Here is a 16,425-nt window from a genome sequence, read left to right on the forward strand (position 1 = left end):
GACAGGAAAAAGGTTGCTACGTTATACTCGCTGGGCATAACCTCCTTGGTTTTAGAAAGGTTTAGCGAGCATTGGGCCGCAGTGCCATGAATACAGCGAACTAGTATATACCGTGAACTCGAGGTGGTTAAACATGGGAAGTAGACCCGAAGCGCAAGCCTTAAGAAAGTGTGCGTGTGCCACCTCTCGTTTAGTCCTTGGAATGTCCGCTGGATGGCGGTGCTTCTATATGGGGAATATATGATGAAAACATACGAGGTGGTGGTACTTGGATTGTTGAATAGATGTACAAATGGACACACAGACAGATGCATGGATGGACGCATGAACGGACGCAGAGGCGGATGCATGGACGAACGCAGGCGTGGACGCACGAACAGACGCACGCACGGACGGGCGGATGGACGCATGGACGGTGACACCGACGAACGCATGGATGGACGGAAGCAAGAACGATAGGACGGACGAATGCTTCGCCCCACTCTCCCTCATTCACTCCGTAGATATGCTGCAATTTTTTTCTTTATCTTCGAGCCTTCTCGAGCATGCGCAAGTTCGGCGCCAATGTTTTTCGAATTCGTGGCACCAGGGCGCGAGATACAAACCGAGCGTCGTCTGCTAACGCTTGTGACATGCCTGAGTCAAGGGCTTTGATTTTCCCATGTGCCTTAATTGTTCGCGAGGACGGCAGTGATGGAGCTGCACGCTCCTCAACCAAAATGATCAACGCAGGCTATTACCGATCTGTTAAATGGGTGCCCCGAAACACCTGAGTGAATTGCATACATATCATACGTTTACAATGAAGTACGCTGAAATTGTCACCCTCCTACACATATTTCGTCGTGCCTACCTTGTGACTCCATTTGTACTCGGACACTCCTGCGGTGAAACAACTGAGGTGTGTCGCTTGTGGTAGCTTGTGCGATATACCAAGGACTATCAATTCTTTCCTTACACGAATGACCACCAGTATGGCATACATATTTTCTATATGACAGGTGACAACCAAACGTTTTTCATGACCATGCTGGAACTGTCAAACTTAACGGTGTTCCTTTGAAGCTGGCTTGGTAAAACACCTATTCCGCAAAACAAGATCAAGAGACCCGGACAGGTGATTTCTTACATGCAGAAGACCACAAAACCTAGTGTACTTAGGGGCGTGAACGACAGTTCATGAACGCTTATCAAGACAACGCATAACCGTGCTCTGTGTTGATCCCATGAGCCCGTTTGCTATCTTTCGTGCCACCCTTTTTCCTGCAATACCTAATTTTGTTCTTCTCTCTAAGTAATGTAGTCAACCAACTTTGTCATTTGTTAATTTGCCCTTTGCTTTACACTTTAAATTTACATTTACCTTTTGCTGCTGTATCTCGCTTCCTTTCACAGAGAACTGCGCATTCCCGAGTACCTCCTCACGTTCGGGCGATAATTCTGACGGTCAATTATTCATTGATGTTTTTCCTTCTGCCAGAAGGCGCAGCCGGCAAGGAAATTATACACTTAGAAATATATTTGTCCAGCTTATGAAGTGTGAACATGTTACTTTGAAGTCACGCTTGTCCCTTAAGGTCGACTTTTTCACGTTGAGAATGAACAATATCGGATTTCGATGAAGAGATGAACAGCGTTATGTGATTCGAGTCAGGTAAACGCAATCATTTCCGCCTGCAGAGACGACGTAAGTGCCATAACATATTTTTTATACAAGTCGTTAGGTGATTGAAACATGCCTCGCTACTCGAGTACCAATACTTCAACAGATTTACTATAAATACCTAGAACTATAGAAAGCAATTGAACGTTTTGAGCATGTAATAGTACGTTTCATTGTAGATATCACTGTAGTTTCTAAGCTGTAGTAGCTGCTATACTGCCATGTTAAGGAAAAATGGTACCCAGAAAATAACATGTAACTCTACTTAGAATATTAAGAAGCATATGTTTAAAGGACAGTGTGGAATATACGCGTGAACTCGCACTATTTAAACATAGGAAGAGCTGCTTAAAGGAGCCCTCCAAGACTTCCTCAAGTAAGTGTCGTTTGAATTTTATAAAATAGTTTGTTGCCTCGCAACTCGCCCGCCTTAAGAGCTTCGTCACGTATGAGAGGACAAGTACGCTGTCATAAGCTGTAATTGTTTTCTCTTTTTTCTCAACCCGACATTTACACCAAAAACTAGGTAGAAAACAATTTAACGGCCGAAAAAATGATGTCTTCATGTAGGGCACATTTTTAATTAGAAAAAGCACTTGCTATAACACTTCCACGTGGTTACCTATGTGGTTTCTTCTATGCCGTGTCCGGTAGCGCGATCCTTCCACGGATGCATTTTCAACTCACCAAAGAAATAGCACTCCCTTTCGAATGGTATTATAGGGGGCCGGAATCATTATTACTATGCGAGAGAATGAAGGAGTACATGAATATAGTACCAGTAAAACACAAATTAACAATAATTAGTTGTGGTGATGCGTGACTGCGTAATATTGTGAAAAATATGAGCTCGAACACGTGAGTGAGTGGATATTGTATCCTCGAATTTTTCATCGGCCGATTCGTCGACTCTGCCGGAAACAATTCGGAGTGAATGCCGCACTTCAGCTATGTGTTCACACTTGCGTTTCAATATCCTTGCAACGACCAAGGAGCGTTATATGAAAGCTTCTGTGGTGGCGGGAAAAGCTACGTGGCTGACGCTGACGCACCGCCATATTGCTCAGGGCAGAAAGCGGGCCATCACATTGTGGCGCATGCTGGCTTGCGTGCCTTTCGCGTTGTCTTTGTGATAGTGATGTTGCGTGCGGTGCCTTCATTCGATTGAGGCAGCTGTGAAAGTCAACTGTGATCACTTGTCGAGATAATGGTGGGAGCTTGCGCTGCATATGAATGCGTGAATAGAAGGAAGGAAGTAACTGGCGTTTTTCAATCGCTTTCACTACTATATTCACCCCCGTATTCACCACCGCAATAGCCTAGTGGCCGAGGTACTCGGCTGCTGAGCCTCAAGATGCGGGATCGAAACTGCGCTACAGCAGCTACATTTTCGATGGAGGCGAAAGTGCTGTAGGCCCATATGCTCACATTTGGGTGCACGATAAAGATCCCAGGCAATTGAAATTTCCGGACTCCGCTACTACAGCATCTTTCACAATCATAAAGTGGTTTTGGGACATTAAACTCTACGTATCAATCATTTTCTAACATATATTGGCGACTATCAATGCCTTCGCATATGCAAATATTTCTCTTTACGTGCGGCTGCCGTAAAATCACTGTGCAAATTTTTGGTGTGTTTTAGGTTTTCAAATGACGTCATATTACATAGCACATGGAAACGTGCTGTGATGCGAGAAAGGTGAACGTGGAAAGCTAATGATATCTTGCTACATGTTAAGTGTACTTTGAAGCAGATTGCTCCGACTGGACAGGACAAACAGGGCTACGCACAGGCAGCAACCATATTCGCAGCGTGTACAGAATCCGTACAAAAGCAACTTAGTACAAATGATGTACTTCGTTTCTGAAAAGTAATGAACGTAGTGACAGTTCGACATTCCTGGAACTTTCATTTTTTTATAGTTCCACGTGCACTACGCTCCAAATGCTAAAATTATTGATGACGTGCCTCCTTTTACGTAGAAGAAAAGAAAACGAGCTCCCTACAAACAGCCGGAAAACACCGTTTGCGAAAATTCTGTGATTTACGACGCTGCGAAAGCTGTTCCCCTTTTCCCTACAACCCACTGCGAATCTCCCCCACGAAGGAGTGGCACAGACAGAAAGCGCATAGGTCGGCCAATAAAGTACACCAACTGAAGAACAGGGTTCTGACATCGCAGAATATATAACAAATTGAGACTTTCAAACCATACATTCATGCTTTTCATAAACTTGTCGACCAGGTGAAACAACAAAAATTTTATCCGAGAAAGCATTGGATGCTTTCCAAGCACCATTTTCTCCGGACATCCAGCAGCTCCTTAAACGAGTCCACGAAAAGATTGACGAGTATTGCCCAGAATTAAGAGCATTTGTACTGAAGCTGCGCTTTTATTCTTGGAGGGCGTTCACGCGAAGTTCAGCGATGGTCTACCAAACCAGCACACTCTTCGTATATAATATATGCGGCGAATGGTGATCCTGGCTTGACCTCCTGAATCATTAGAGTTTATCAAAAACACGATGTAAGAGAGAGACGAGCGACTGATTGATTTCACATTGATTGGCAACAATTCTATTGAAATTAATGTCCACCGTATGTACAGTAATGTTTTTATATATTTTGAATTGGGCATGAGCAGAAGTGCAAATCCCCTTTCATGAGTTTAGTTTTACCACATTTCTTGTGTAAACAACTGTGTAAATATATTGCCAAGTAATCGCCACATTGTACCATTTTTAACACCCTAAAGAGTAATTTCCAATGGTGAAATATGTTAGATTAACGCTTATATCCTTCCAACGTTACCTCGCCTATTCAGAAAAATAAAAAGAAGCACTTTCATTGCTAAAGTGAGACGCATGACTGCAGTCGCGCGCAACGCAATGGCGATACCAGGCAATCACCGCCTGCTTCAGTCCTGAACAATAGGGCCTCTGCGGCTTCACTTCAATACGTGGAGGTTATGCGGGAGCACCATTCGAGAAGCTTCAGTATAACACGGGAGCTTACAGCGTGTCCCTAGCTGCTACCGGTGATGTCAATACACACCAATGCCTAAAGCTACACCATATAAACCATCAGGCAATCTGGCTGCCGATAAATTGGCTGTGACGTACGCTGTTGAGATGCACAGGCAAGCAGAAGGAGGAAAAAAAAGTGACAGGACAGGGAGGCTTGCCAGTTCCCTGACCGGCTGGTGACCTTGTGCTGGAGAAAGGGGTAAGGAAAATGATAGGTCTTAGAAAAAAGAAGTAAGAAGTTAAAAAAGAAATAAAGAGAAAAATAGGCTGAACAAAATTACGCGATAAGACACTCCTTAAGTTTCTATTTGAGACTAGTGACCCGTAAGAAGCGCAACAACGTCTCAAAGCTTGCCATGCCGAGGATGGTTTTGGTCAGTATCCTAGGGCCTTTAGCACTTTGACTCGAATGAGTTGGTACATGCTGGGCTAGATTTAGCGTAATCACAGATGAGCGCTGTCTTTCTACTGAGTTTATTTGTACCGGAGCAAGCTTTTTTTTGCGCCAAAAACTGAGTTTAAAGTCAGGACTTGTCTGTGTTCTGTGAGCCTTCTGTTTTCGTCTCAATCGCACTAAACCTATCCTAAGACCATTTCCTCCGACAATGGGCAATGGTCAAGTCTACCGAACAATTTGCACAGTTCTATTCTAGGTGCACTGAAGCGAGGACACGCAAACAGAAAATGGGAGAATGTCTACTCGCTACTAGCACTATCACACGACGGGCTACTGGCCATTGCGATGCGAAACGAGCAGGCATTCGTGAAGACCACCCAGAGGCCCAAGCGTCATCACACCGTCTCCTCACTTCGAACTGTATATTTGGATCCAACTTTTCGAAGAAGTGCGTTGGTGAATTCCGTAGATTTGCACTGTGCGAGTGTCAATTTACGTGCAAGCGAACGAAGCCTTCTAGCGGCGTCCATCCTTGATAGCGTCATAACTGCACATTGGACTGCACTATGAGCAGAATATAAGGCTTCATCAACACGGTTGTTTCCGTAGATACCGCGATCGTCTGGTATCCAAAGATAGGCTGTGTTGTGCTGCTTCTTTATAGCGTGGTAATGAAGCAGCGTTATGTCGTGCTACATGTTCCTTTGGTCTATGACAATAAAGAGACATAATGCACTGGAAGACTGATCTGGAGTCTGAGAAGACTGGTCATGCCTGCGACCGTTCTTCAACTCTGAACTACAGAGCAGCACGGATGGCTGTGATTTCTGCAGCCGTCGATGATGTCAAAAGCGGTATTTATACAAATTTCATATTGAGAGACTTGTCGCGAATTACCACTGCCCATGCTGAGCTTGCCACTGCGCATGGCACTGCCCATGCCATGCTGAACTGAACCGTCAGTGTGTATCTAAAGGCGTGCGCTTTGTTTTTCATGCAAGAATAGTGTCGCTCTTTGTAAGGCCAAATTTCATAACTCTATTTGTTTCGAATTCCTCGAATGGTTTTCAGGGCTTTAAGTGGATGTACACACCACAACTGTTGTGGCCGCCGTCCTACATACGTGAAGACTATAGGAATCACTGCTGAATGAAAAGCAATAATATCACTGAAAGATTGCCATGGCCTACACTCTAAGGCAAAAGGGTGTTAAAAGGGTGTGGTTCGTCCTTTTGGGGACTAGTGGGGCTGCCACAACCATTAATTTCTTTAAGTACCAACGGCACCGGGTCTAACAGTTCGTCCCCACAGACAAGCTCAAGGGACAAACATTTAGTCCTTACATTCACACCTTAGTGAGTAACCGTTAGTCCCACAATTCACCCCCAGGGCTAACATTTAGTCCTCACATTTGCACCTTATATGGCAATCGTTAATCTCCACATTGACACCTTACCGGGCCACCGTTAGTCTTCACAGTTGGACCTTGCCGGATGAACGGTTGATCCACTCAAATGCTCCAATCAGATGAACTTTTTGTCCCCAGTTCAAACATTGTTTTTGTTTATTTTCCGCCAGGCCTAATACTTTTTTCGCCTGTTTTTCTGCGCAGTGAGCAACGAATTGCGCAGAAAAGAGCACGCGAAAAAGTAGTTAGCTAAGTATGTGTACCTGCTTCCGCAGTCACGGCAACAAAGAACGAGAAAAGTGAGACATCAAAATCTTTTATTTTTCTACATACACATGAAGTTCCTCCATTCTTTTAAGTGAATTCATGATGAAGTGTACAAGTCCAGTCTCGTTGTCAAATCTTGTTCACTCCTTGGAGAGCTCCTCCGACGGAAGGGATAGATGACAGGCATTGCAGACGCCAGTGCACGCAGCCTTCTTCCTGTTGTGTTCCTACGGCTGCGCGTACAATAATATAGTAAAAATAGTTGGACACACGTGACAGAAGATGAAGATGCCCACATATGACAAGTACGTGAACGTTAATATAAAAACAAGCATTAAATATGACACACAAATAACTTTACCTTCACATTTCACACATTTCTTCTGAAGCTGCTCTTACGAAAGAGATAGATTACTGGCATCGCAGACGCCAGCGCACACAGTCTTCAGTACAGTGTGTGCCCACGACTGCACAATAAGTATGTAAAGTGAGTCACACGTGACAGAGGATGAATACAAATGCATGTGAGGAATACATGCAAGGTGAAATGAAAGAATACGTGAGATGTGACATGCAAATAATTTCACCGTGATGTCACACATCGTCTAAGACCCATTTCGATCAACGTAGTGCAACAGCATAAGAGCGGCGGCCACAGCCACAACTCCGCGAACCACCATGCCGTTAACATGTCAGCAAAACCTAAGCGAGCGACGTCGTTCAGCTCGAGCAAGCGAACGCGAGACCAAACACGGCGCTGCACGCGGAGTGTCTGCCGCCAGCGAACATCGAACAGGAGAGCGAGCGTACTCTTGGCCACTGCCGCGAACAGAGCCGAGCTGGTTTGGAGCTAGCGCCGAAGAAATCGACGGTAATGCGGCCCCTTTCCACAAACTAGAACGAGTGCAGCGCGCAAACGCGAGTCCGCCGCCACGGCCAACGGACGGCGCGAGCTGCTTGCGACCGACTGACGGGGAAGCCAACTGTAATGGCAACCAATTTTCAGTGAGTTCCGACGCTAGCGAAAGCCCCGCCAGCCCATGCTGGTTCACTTACAGTGCGCGACATACTACAACCAAGTTCGTTACGAGAACCCGCAACGTGTTTTCGACGACTCCCAACAAAGCGACGAGGTCTCAGCCCAATATCGTCAGCCCGGAGCTCATCGCAGCGGTGAAGACAGGCGAGCACTCGATGAGCGAGCGTACGGGAGGCCGACGGCAATGGCGGCCAATTTCCAGGCGGTCGCAAAGCACAGGTGAACTGCAGACGCCGCAGCGGACCTTCGCGTTGCATTTCGTGCGTGCGATATACAACACGACCAAGCCCAATGCGGGCGAGCGCGATCCGTATCGCACACGCGATAAGCAGAATAGAATAAAGAATGATAACCTACTTGCTTAGAATCCAGTGCTGTTTTCTGCCCTGAGTCGAACTGAAGTATATATTTGATAGGCCTGTTGTCTTCTCGGCCGCATTATTAGCCGTCCCAACTGTTGCTGTCGTGTGTTGGTCGTGACTATCTTGAAGCCTGAGATATACAGCGCGGCGTGATGGCGTGTCGACACTTGCTCCAGACTTCATGGGTGCAGCGAAACGCAAAACCAGCTGCCTACGCTTATCCAAGCGTACACACAAGCACTGTGTCGTAATTTTTAGATCGTCGAATCCAGGTGGCTGTGGTCGAGCCCTCCGAGCACGATGCAACGCGAACCGTCGCCGGCAAAATACGGGGAAAGACTGAGCCATCAGAGGACAGAAGGAGGGCTGGTCACCTTGGCAACGCTTTTCGCGCTGCCTGCAATCCCCGGGCGGTTCATCCCTTTGGAGCGTGTTTGGAGACCGAGTGGTTTCGCGCGGTACTCTTCCCTCTGTGGTTGCTCCTCAACGGTCTATCCGTTCATCGCGCGCGCCTATTGGGCTCCTTTACTTCTTTTTCGGGTAATTTTACCTTAGAGTGTAGAAGTTCGAAGTGAGGCGAAGTTGTGCGACGGAATCCGGGCAGCATGTCTTGTCTGGATTCTCAAACTATCGACAAGAATATATTTTCAGAATGCATGATCACGAGCGATGGTGACAGTCGCTTCAGAGGATTCACACCTCAGAAGTCAAAGGCCTATTTCAGTGCTTATAAGCTTCAATCGACTGGTTTTATAAAGTACAGTAAAGAGTTGCAGCATCACTCGTTCTAATGCACGCCACGATTTTCCCGCAAAAAACCTTAGCGCAATGGGGGATCATGGTGAGCTTGTTTCATGTAGGCTCTGTGGCGACTCCACTAAAGTCATGATGTATTGTCACGCGCCAAGAGCTCGAACGAACGTACAAAAGGACGCGACTGTCCAAAATCTCAGAGACAAAAAAGGACGTCTCCGCTGGCATAAGTTGCTCGTCTTCGTCTTCCTCGTTCACCGGCACAGAACTGACCCACTGTTCACTGGCACAGAACACCAGGTGGCATTACTCCTCCTCCCAAGAGAGCATCGACCCGATGCTCAAACAAAAGTGTGCACAGCAGTAGGTCGAAGTAGGTAACATAAAGAAACGTTAAACAAATTAGTGCACGAAAAAAAATGCGTCCTGGGCCCGGCAATCGGAATAAACGGCATTCACTGTTCACATGAAGAGTTCACTAGCACAAGAAGAAAATTCGCATCACCGCGTAAAGTATGGTTTTAGGCGGACTACGTGTACAGTCTCTGGGCGTGGTAACCTGCGCTGGGATGACGGCGAGCCTCCGTCTGGAACCACTTCGTAGTTCACGTCGCTCACACGTCTGAGTACTTTGTAAGGTCCAAAGTACTTCCTCAAGAGTTTCTCACTGAGACCTCGCCGCCTAATGGGTGTCCAAACCCAAACTTGGTCACCAGGTTCATAATTAACTTCTCGATGGTGGGTGTTGTACCGCCGTGCATCTGCGCACTGTTGAGTTCGGATGTGCACACGGGCCAGTTGACGTGCTTCCTCAGCGCGCTGAGTGTACTCATTGATGTCGGGGGCTAATTGGTCGAGCTTGTCGATGTCCTCATATGGAATCATGGCGTCCAGCATAGTTCTAACATCTCGACCATAAACGAGCCGGAATGGTGTGAAGCGTGTAGTCTCCTGCGTTGCAGTGTTATACGCAAATATTACGTACGGCAGGATGTCGTCCCACGTTTTGTGCTGCACATCCATGTACATAGAGATCATGTCAGCTAGCGTTTTGTTCAGCCTTTCTGTTAGACCATTACTCTGAGGGTGATACGCAGTGGTCTTTCGATGGGTTGTGTGACTCAACCTGAAGATATCATCCAAGAGTTTCACTGTGAATGATGTCCCTCGATCAGTGATGACATGTGACGGGGCGCCATGCCGTAGCACAATTTGATGCATAAAAAAACTGGCAACTTCAGATGCGGTCCCTCGTGGCAACGCCTTCGTCTCAGCGTAACGCGTCAAATAATCGGTTGCGACAATAATTCATTTGTTGCCAGAAGAAGACAAAGGAAACTGGCCTAGGAGGTCCATCCCCACCTGTTCAAACAGTGTAGGTGGTAGATCAATCGGTTGTAGGTGGCCTGCAGGCTTTAAATGTGGTGTCTTGCGACGCTGGCATTCACGGCATCACTTCACGTAGCGTTTGACACAGGCAGACATTTTAGGCCAGTAGTAGAGTTGTCGCACTCGATCTATAGTTCTCGAGTAGCCCAGATGACCAGATGTGGGCTCGTCGTGGCAAGCTAAGAAGACGTCATCGCGGATGGCTTCAGGTACGACAAGAAGATGAGATCTGTCACCAGCACCGGCGTTCCTTTTGTATAAGACGCCATTTCGTAGGCAAAATGATGGCAACGTTCGCATCATCGGACGAGGAATGGGCGCAGTGCCACCTTCTAAATGATGTATAATCATTCTTATATTGGCGTCATTTCGTTGATGCGACATCAGATCCGGTCCGCTGACAGTTGCCACGAAGGCGCCGTCCTCTCGTGCGCTAATACTGGTGGATTGAAGAGGTGCTCGTGATAGCGTGTCGGCGTCTTCGTGCTTTTTGCCTGACTTGTACACGATGGTGACATCCAATTCCTGAAGGCGCAGACTCCATCGTGCTAATCTTCCTGAAAGATCTCGTAGATTGGTCAACCAGCACAAAGCATGATGGTCAGTCGCCACCTTAAATGGTCTTCCATAGAGATATGGCCTAAACTTTGTAATTGCCCAAATGACCGCGAGATATTCTTTCTCTGATGTCGAATTCTGCACGAGACAGTGTGTGACTTGCGTAGGCTATCACCTGTTCAATGCCATCTTGTCTTTGTACCAAAATAGCTTCAAGACCAATATTGCTGGCATCAGAAGTGTTTCCAACGCTTGGTTGGAGGGGGGGCGGATCACCGTCGAGAGCAGTCGCACCTCACTTCGGCTCCGCCAATTTTCGGCCCTCGCGTCGGTCCTTTCGACCCTATCCGGATAATTTCTTCACGGGTGGCTGGAGCACATTGTCTGGATTTCTTCGACACCCACTTTATTGCGAAACTCGCCCGGGGTGGCCCGGGAGAGCTTTCGAAAGCCTTCGACCACGCCGTGCACCGACCTAGGCCTCTTAGGCCTAGCTCGAGTGCGGCCGCCTGCACATCAGCTGACAGACGGAGCGACCGCCCGGCCGCCCGCCGCTGCCTCGTCGCCCATCTCCTAGCTGTCCACCGCTATGGAGTATATTGTCGAAGGACAGGACGTGTCCCCCGAGGAACTCTCGGACGAATCCTGGCAGTCGCCAGGCCTCCGCGCCCAAGAGCAACGCCGCGCAGCCTTGCGCCTTGCCACCGCCGCAACTAAGCCCACCACCACGCCGGCTTCTCTGCCCTCGTCGAAGCGGGTAAATACATCGCCTCCGCAGCACCGCCGCCGCGCTCCGCTCCCTCGTCTCCCGGCGGACACGATTCACATCGTCGGCCGCCCAAAAAGCCCCGTAGAACTCACCAAGCTACAACCTTGGCACTTGTACACCGCCTTGCTGCAAGCAGCGTTCCTGCAAGACCTCCCGCCCGCATCTCGCGACACGGTGCGGATCCACCCCGTCAACAACACTTTTACGCTCAGCGTCGCGGACTCGGCTCGTGCACAAGCATACCTCCGCATCACCTCCCTCACGGTTTCCGGCAACACTTTCACCGTCCACCTTTACGCCCCACCGCCAGACGATGCCCTCAGGGGCATACTGTACCACGCCTTCGACGACTTCACGGACCAAGCCATCCTTGAAGACCTTCAGGCAAGCAATCCTACCCTCTCTGTTGTGGGCGGCCGCCGCATGGGCAAGGCCCCTCACATCTTGGTCACCCTCATGGAGCCGAAACTACCGCGGTGGATCTTCTACCACGGTGTCCAGCTTCGCCTCCTTCCGTTCCGCAACAAGGTGGAAGCCTGCTACAATTGCCGCTCGACCGGCCACCGGACCGACGTGTGCCCCAAGCCGCGGCAGGAGCGGTGCCATCGGTGCGGCGCTGCTCACCCCACACCGCCCGAAGGATCGCCACCCACTTGCAACCCCCGCTGCATCGTCTGCAATGGGAATCACTCCACGTACAGTTCCAACTGTAAACACCGCTACGTGCAGCGCCCTCAACGCCAGAAGGCCCCGGCACCTGACACACACCCCCCGCCACAACAGCCTGTTCCGCCCGCAGCGGTAGTGCGCTCTTCCCAGCAAGCAGCAAGTGGTCCCTCACCAGCTCCACCGCCCAAGTCGGTTACTACCTCTCCGCCCCCCGTACCAGCGGTGCCTAAACCCACATCACAGCCCATGAATTCGACATGGCCCCGCGGCGCCCCCGGCTTGCCCTCGGAGCCGCAGGTTGTTGCACTGCAGCAAGAAAACGCCTCCCTCCGACAGCAGGTCACTGCACAAAGCGCTCAAATTGCAGCTCAGAAGACCCAAATTGATTCCCTCCAAGCGAAACTGCAAGCTCTTGAAGAGAAGCTGGAATCAGCCATCACAGTGAAATCCTCTCTGCCCTCTACCATTTGCTCCTCCTCCGACATGGACGTTCAGACTCCCGAAGGATGCACTGGCAAGCGCCGTCGACCCAACACTCCCCTTGAATCTCTTCACTTTTCTGAAGAGGTCCAGGTATCCATCAAGACGGCCTTGGTGGATCTTGAAGAGCGGTTGGATAGCCGCTTCAACTCCGTCCACCAGCTTCTCACTGCACAGCACGAAGCTCTAAATTCCCTGCGCACAGACTTCGCCGCCTACCCCCCCGCCACGTCCTTCCAATCTCTACAGTCAACAGTTGATAGCCTACAAACTGCCATGCTTGAAAGCATCCGAGCAAAGCTACCCCTCCATGCCCGCACCACCACCTCCTCCGGCGCCGCCCGAACCTCGCAAACACCGGTCGAGGCAACATCTTCCGCTGTTAAAAATGGCTGACCGATCCATCGTCACCATTTGGCAGTGGAACTGCCGTGGTTTTCGTCCCAAGCGTAACCACCTCCTTCTCCACCTACAACAACTAGACCCCTCGGACGCGCCTGATATCATCGTACTACAGGAAACTCACGCCGACGTCTCCCTCTCGGGTTACGTCGCCTACAACCAAGTAACTCACCATCCTCTGCCCCATCCCGTGACGGCCGTCCTCACCCGGCGAACGCTCGCTGTCAATCGACACGATCTACCCTTCCCTGCAGTCCATCACGTCTTTATCGAGACACTACCTCAGCAACGTGAACAGCCCTCTCTGTTTATTCTCAACGTGTACAACCCCCCTCGCTCCACTGAAGACGCGTCTCTCCTAGCCTTGCTCCGTGCCGCTGCAGCGAAAGCAGCCAAATCACCCCTTCTTATTCTCGGCGACTTCAACGTCAAGCATCCGGACTGGGGTTACTCGAAGGCAGATGGCCCCGGAAGGAGGCTGTGGCAGCTCGCTCACGATCTCAACCTCTCCCTGCTCACCGACCCCACGCAACCAACGCGCATCGGCAACAGTGTGTGCCGCGATACCACCCCGGACCTCAGCTTCTGCCGCAGCGTGCCCGACGCGCGCTGGTATAACACGCATCAGTCCCTCGGCAGTGACCACTATGTCCTCACCATTCAAGTTCTCACCTCCCCCAGCAAGCCGCGCCCACACACGGCCCGCTATACAGACTGGGACGCTTTCCGAGAACGCCGGTTGCACTCCGCCACTTCCAACATCGAGGACCTCTCGACGTGGACCGACCAGCTGCTAGAGGACCTCGACGCAGTCACCGCCTCGATCCCCACCACGAAGGACTATCCGGCAACTGACGCCCGTCTTGCCCACCTGTGGGCCGCCCGCACCGGCCTTTGCAACCGTTGGCAGAAGCAACGTCACAACCGTCGCTTACGCCGCCGCATTGCGCACCTCGATCGTACGATCGAGCAACACACCACCGCGCTCGCCCGCCAACAGTGGGAGCAGCTCTGCTCGGGTCTCTCTGGTCAGTTGGGCTGCAGACAGTCCTGGCATCTCCTCCGCCACCTCCTCGACCCTGCTTCTGCCAAGTTGGTCGCTCGGCAGCAGTTACAACGAGTGGTCCGGGCTTACCCCGGCGACACTCCGTCGCTGATGGCAGACCTGTCCGCCAAATACCTTCAGCTTCTGCCTCCTGGCACACCTCCTCCCCCTCTCGCGTCCTACTCTGGGGCCCCCAACCCAGTACTGGACGCCGATATCACGGAAGCGGAGGTCTACGCGGCATTACAGAAGCTCCGCACCACTTCCGCCCCCGGCCCAGATCGCATCCCCAACAAGCTCCTCCGAAACCTCGACGCCCCTTCGGCTGCTACCCTCACTTCGTTCCTCAACGAGTGCTGGCGCTCCGGCAACCTCCCCCAATCATGGAAACACGCTCGCGTGGCTTTCATCCCCAAGCCGGGCAAGAAACTCACAATCGAGAATCTCAGGCCCATTTCACTCACCTCGTGCGTCGGCAAGCTTCTAGAACATGTCGTTCTCGCTCGCTTGCAAACGTACACGGACGCACACCATCTCCTTCCCCACACCATGCTTGGTTTCCGCCCCCACCTATCCACGCAAGATGTCCTCTTACAACTCCACCATGACCTCCTCGACCCACCCACATTTTCAGACACAAAGGCTCTCCTTAGCCTGGACCTTCACAAGGCGTTCGACCACGTCTCCCATTCGGCTATCCTTGCCGAACTCGCAGCCCTCAATCCCGGCACCCGCACCTACAACTACATTCGCGCGTTCCTCACCGCCCGCACGGCCGAAATCATCATAGGGGACCTCCCGTCTCCCACGTACGAGCTTGGCCCTCGTGGCACCCCTCAGGGCGCCGTCTTGTCGCCTTTTCTATTTAATCTTGTCCTCCGCTCGCTTCCTGGCAAGCTGGACCGTATCCCCGGTCTTAAACACACCCTGTACGCGGACGATATTGCTCTCTGGGTCACGTCGGGCTCTGACGGCCATATCGAGCAGACGTTGCAACGCGCAACCGACGTCGTCACGTCCCACGTGCACGCGGCCGGTCTTACTTGCTCAGCGGCCAAATCGGCCCTTCTTCTCATGCGGCCTCCCGACCGGCGTCGCTACAAAACTCCCCACCCCACCATCACGGTTCATGCCAACTCTACTCCTGTCCCCGTCGTTTCGCATCTCCGCGTGCTCGGGCTGATCCTACAGTCCAACCGCCATAATACACACACCATAGACAAGCTCTCGCTCTCGGTGCAGCAGACCGCACGTATGCTCGCCCGTGTCCGTGCGCGGCGTGAAGGCATGCGAGAACACGATCTACTTCGCCTTGTCGACGCTTTCGTCGTTTCCCGCCTCACGTACGGCCTTCCTTATACACGTCTCCTAAAATCGGAACGCGATAAAATTGACGTCCTCATCCGCCGGGCATACAAGACTGCCCTCGGCCTTCCCCCCAACACGTCCACCGATCGTCTTCTCCGTTTGGGTGTACACAACACGCTCGACGAGTTGATTGAGGCTCACCGCTCCGCTCAAGTGCAACGCCTTTACCGTTCGCCGACCGGTCGCCACATCCTTTCCTCCATCGGCCACGACACCTCCTCCCACCCTCCGGATCTGGTCTCATTACCCCATGCTATTCGAGCGGCGTTCTACATCAAGCCGCTACCTAAGAATATGCTGGCGGGCCACCACGACGCTCGCCGCCAAGCCCGTGCCGCCATGCTTCACGCAAAGTACGCCGACCACCCGGCCGTCGCCTACGTAGATGCGGCCCGATACAATGCACGCAGGGACGCCTTCGTAGTCGTTTCCGTGTCGCCCTCCTCAGCTCCTTTGGGGCCGACCATCACGGCTGGCACCGTCAGAACGCCTTACGCCGTCGAGGCGGAGGAAGTGGCCATTGCTTTGGCCGCGACCTCGGCTGACGCAAGCGTCATAATCAGCGACTCGAAACAAGCCATCTCGAATTTCGCGCGAGGTCTCGTCTCGCCTACCACCTTACGGCTACTTCGGCCCCTACTGCAGCAAGATGAGCAGTGCCGCATAGAACTGATCTGGGTCCCCGCCCACTCGGGTCACCCCGGCAACGAGACAGCTCACCAACGCGCTCGAGGATTCGTCGACCGAGCGGTGGGCCACTCAGAGTCGGACGCCCTGGTGCCGGAGCCCCTGGTCACCTACCACGACATCACTCAGCACTATCGCC

The 16,425-nt window shown here is 51.3% G+C and overlaps 1 long non-coding RNA gene across 1 annotated transcript in view; it reads left to right on the forward strand.

Annotated features, from left to right (window-relative positions):
- The first annotated feature begins 1,564 nt into the window (after positions 1-1,564).
- Positions 1,565-16,425, forward strand: part of LOC142768635 (uncharacterized) — a 34,141-nt gene continuing 19,280 nt past the window's right edge. The window contains exon 1 of the long non-coding RNA XR_012885370.1: positions 1,565-1,687. This is a non-coding gene — a long non-coding RNA (uncharacterized LOC142768635). The remainder of the gene's footprint in view (positions 1,688-16,425) is intronic.

Source organism: Rhipicephalus microplus, chromosome 8 (genome assembly GCF_043290135.1).
Source record: "Rhipicephalus microplus isolate Deutch F79 chromosome 8, USDA_Rmic, whole genome shotgun sequence".
Lineage (NCBI taxonomy): Eukaryota > Metazoa > Arthropoda > Arachnida > Ixodida > Ixodidae > Rhipicephalus > Rhipicephalus microplus.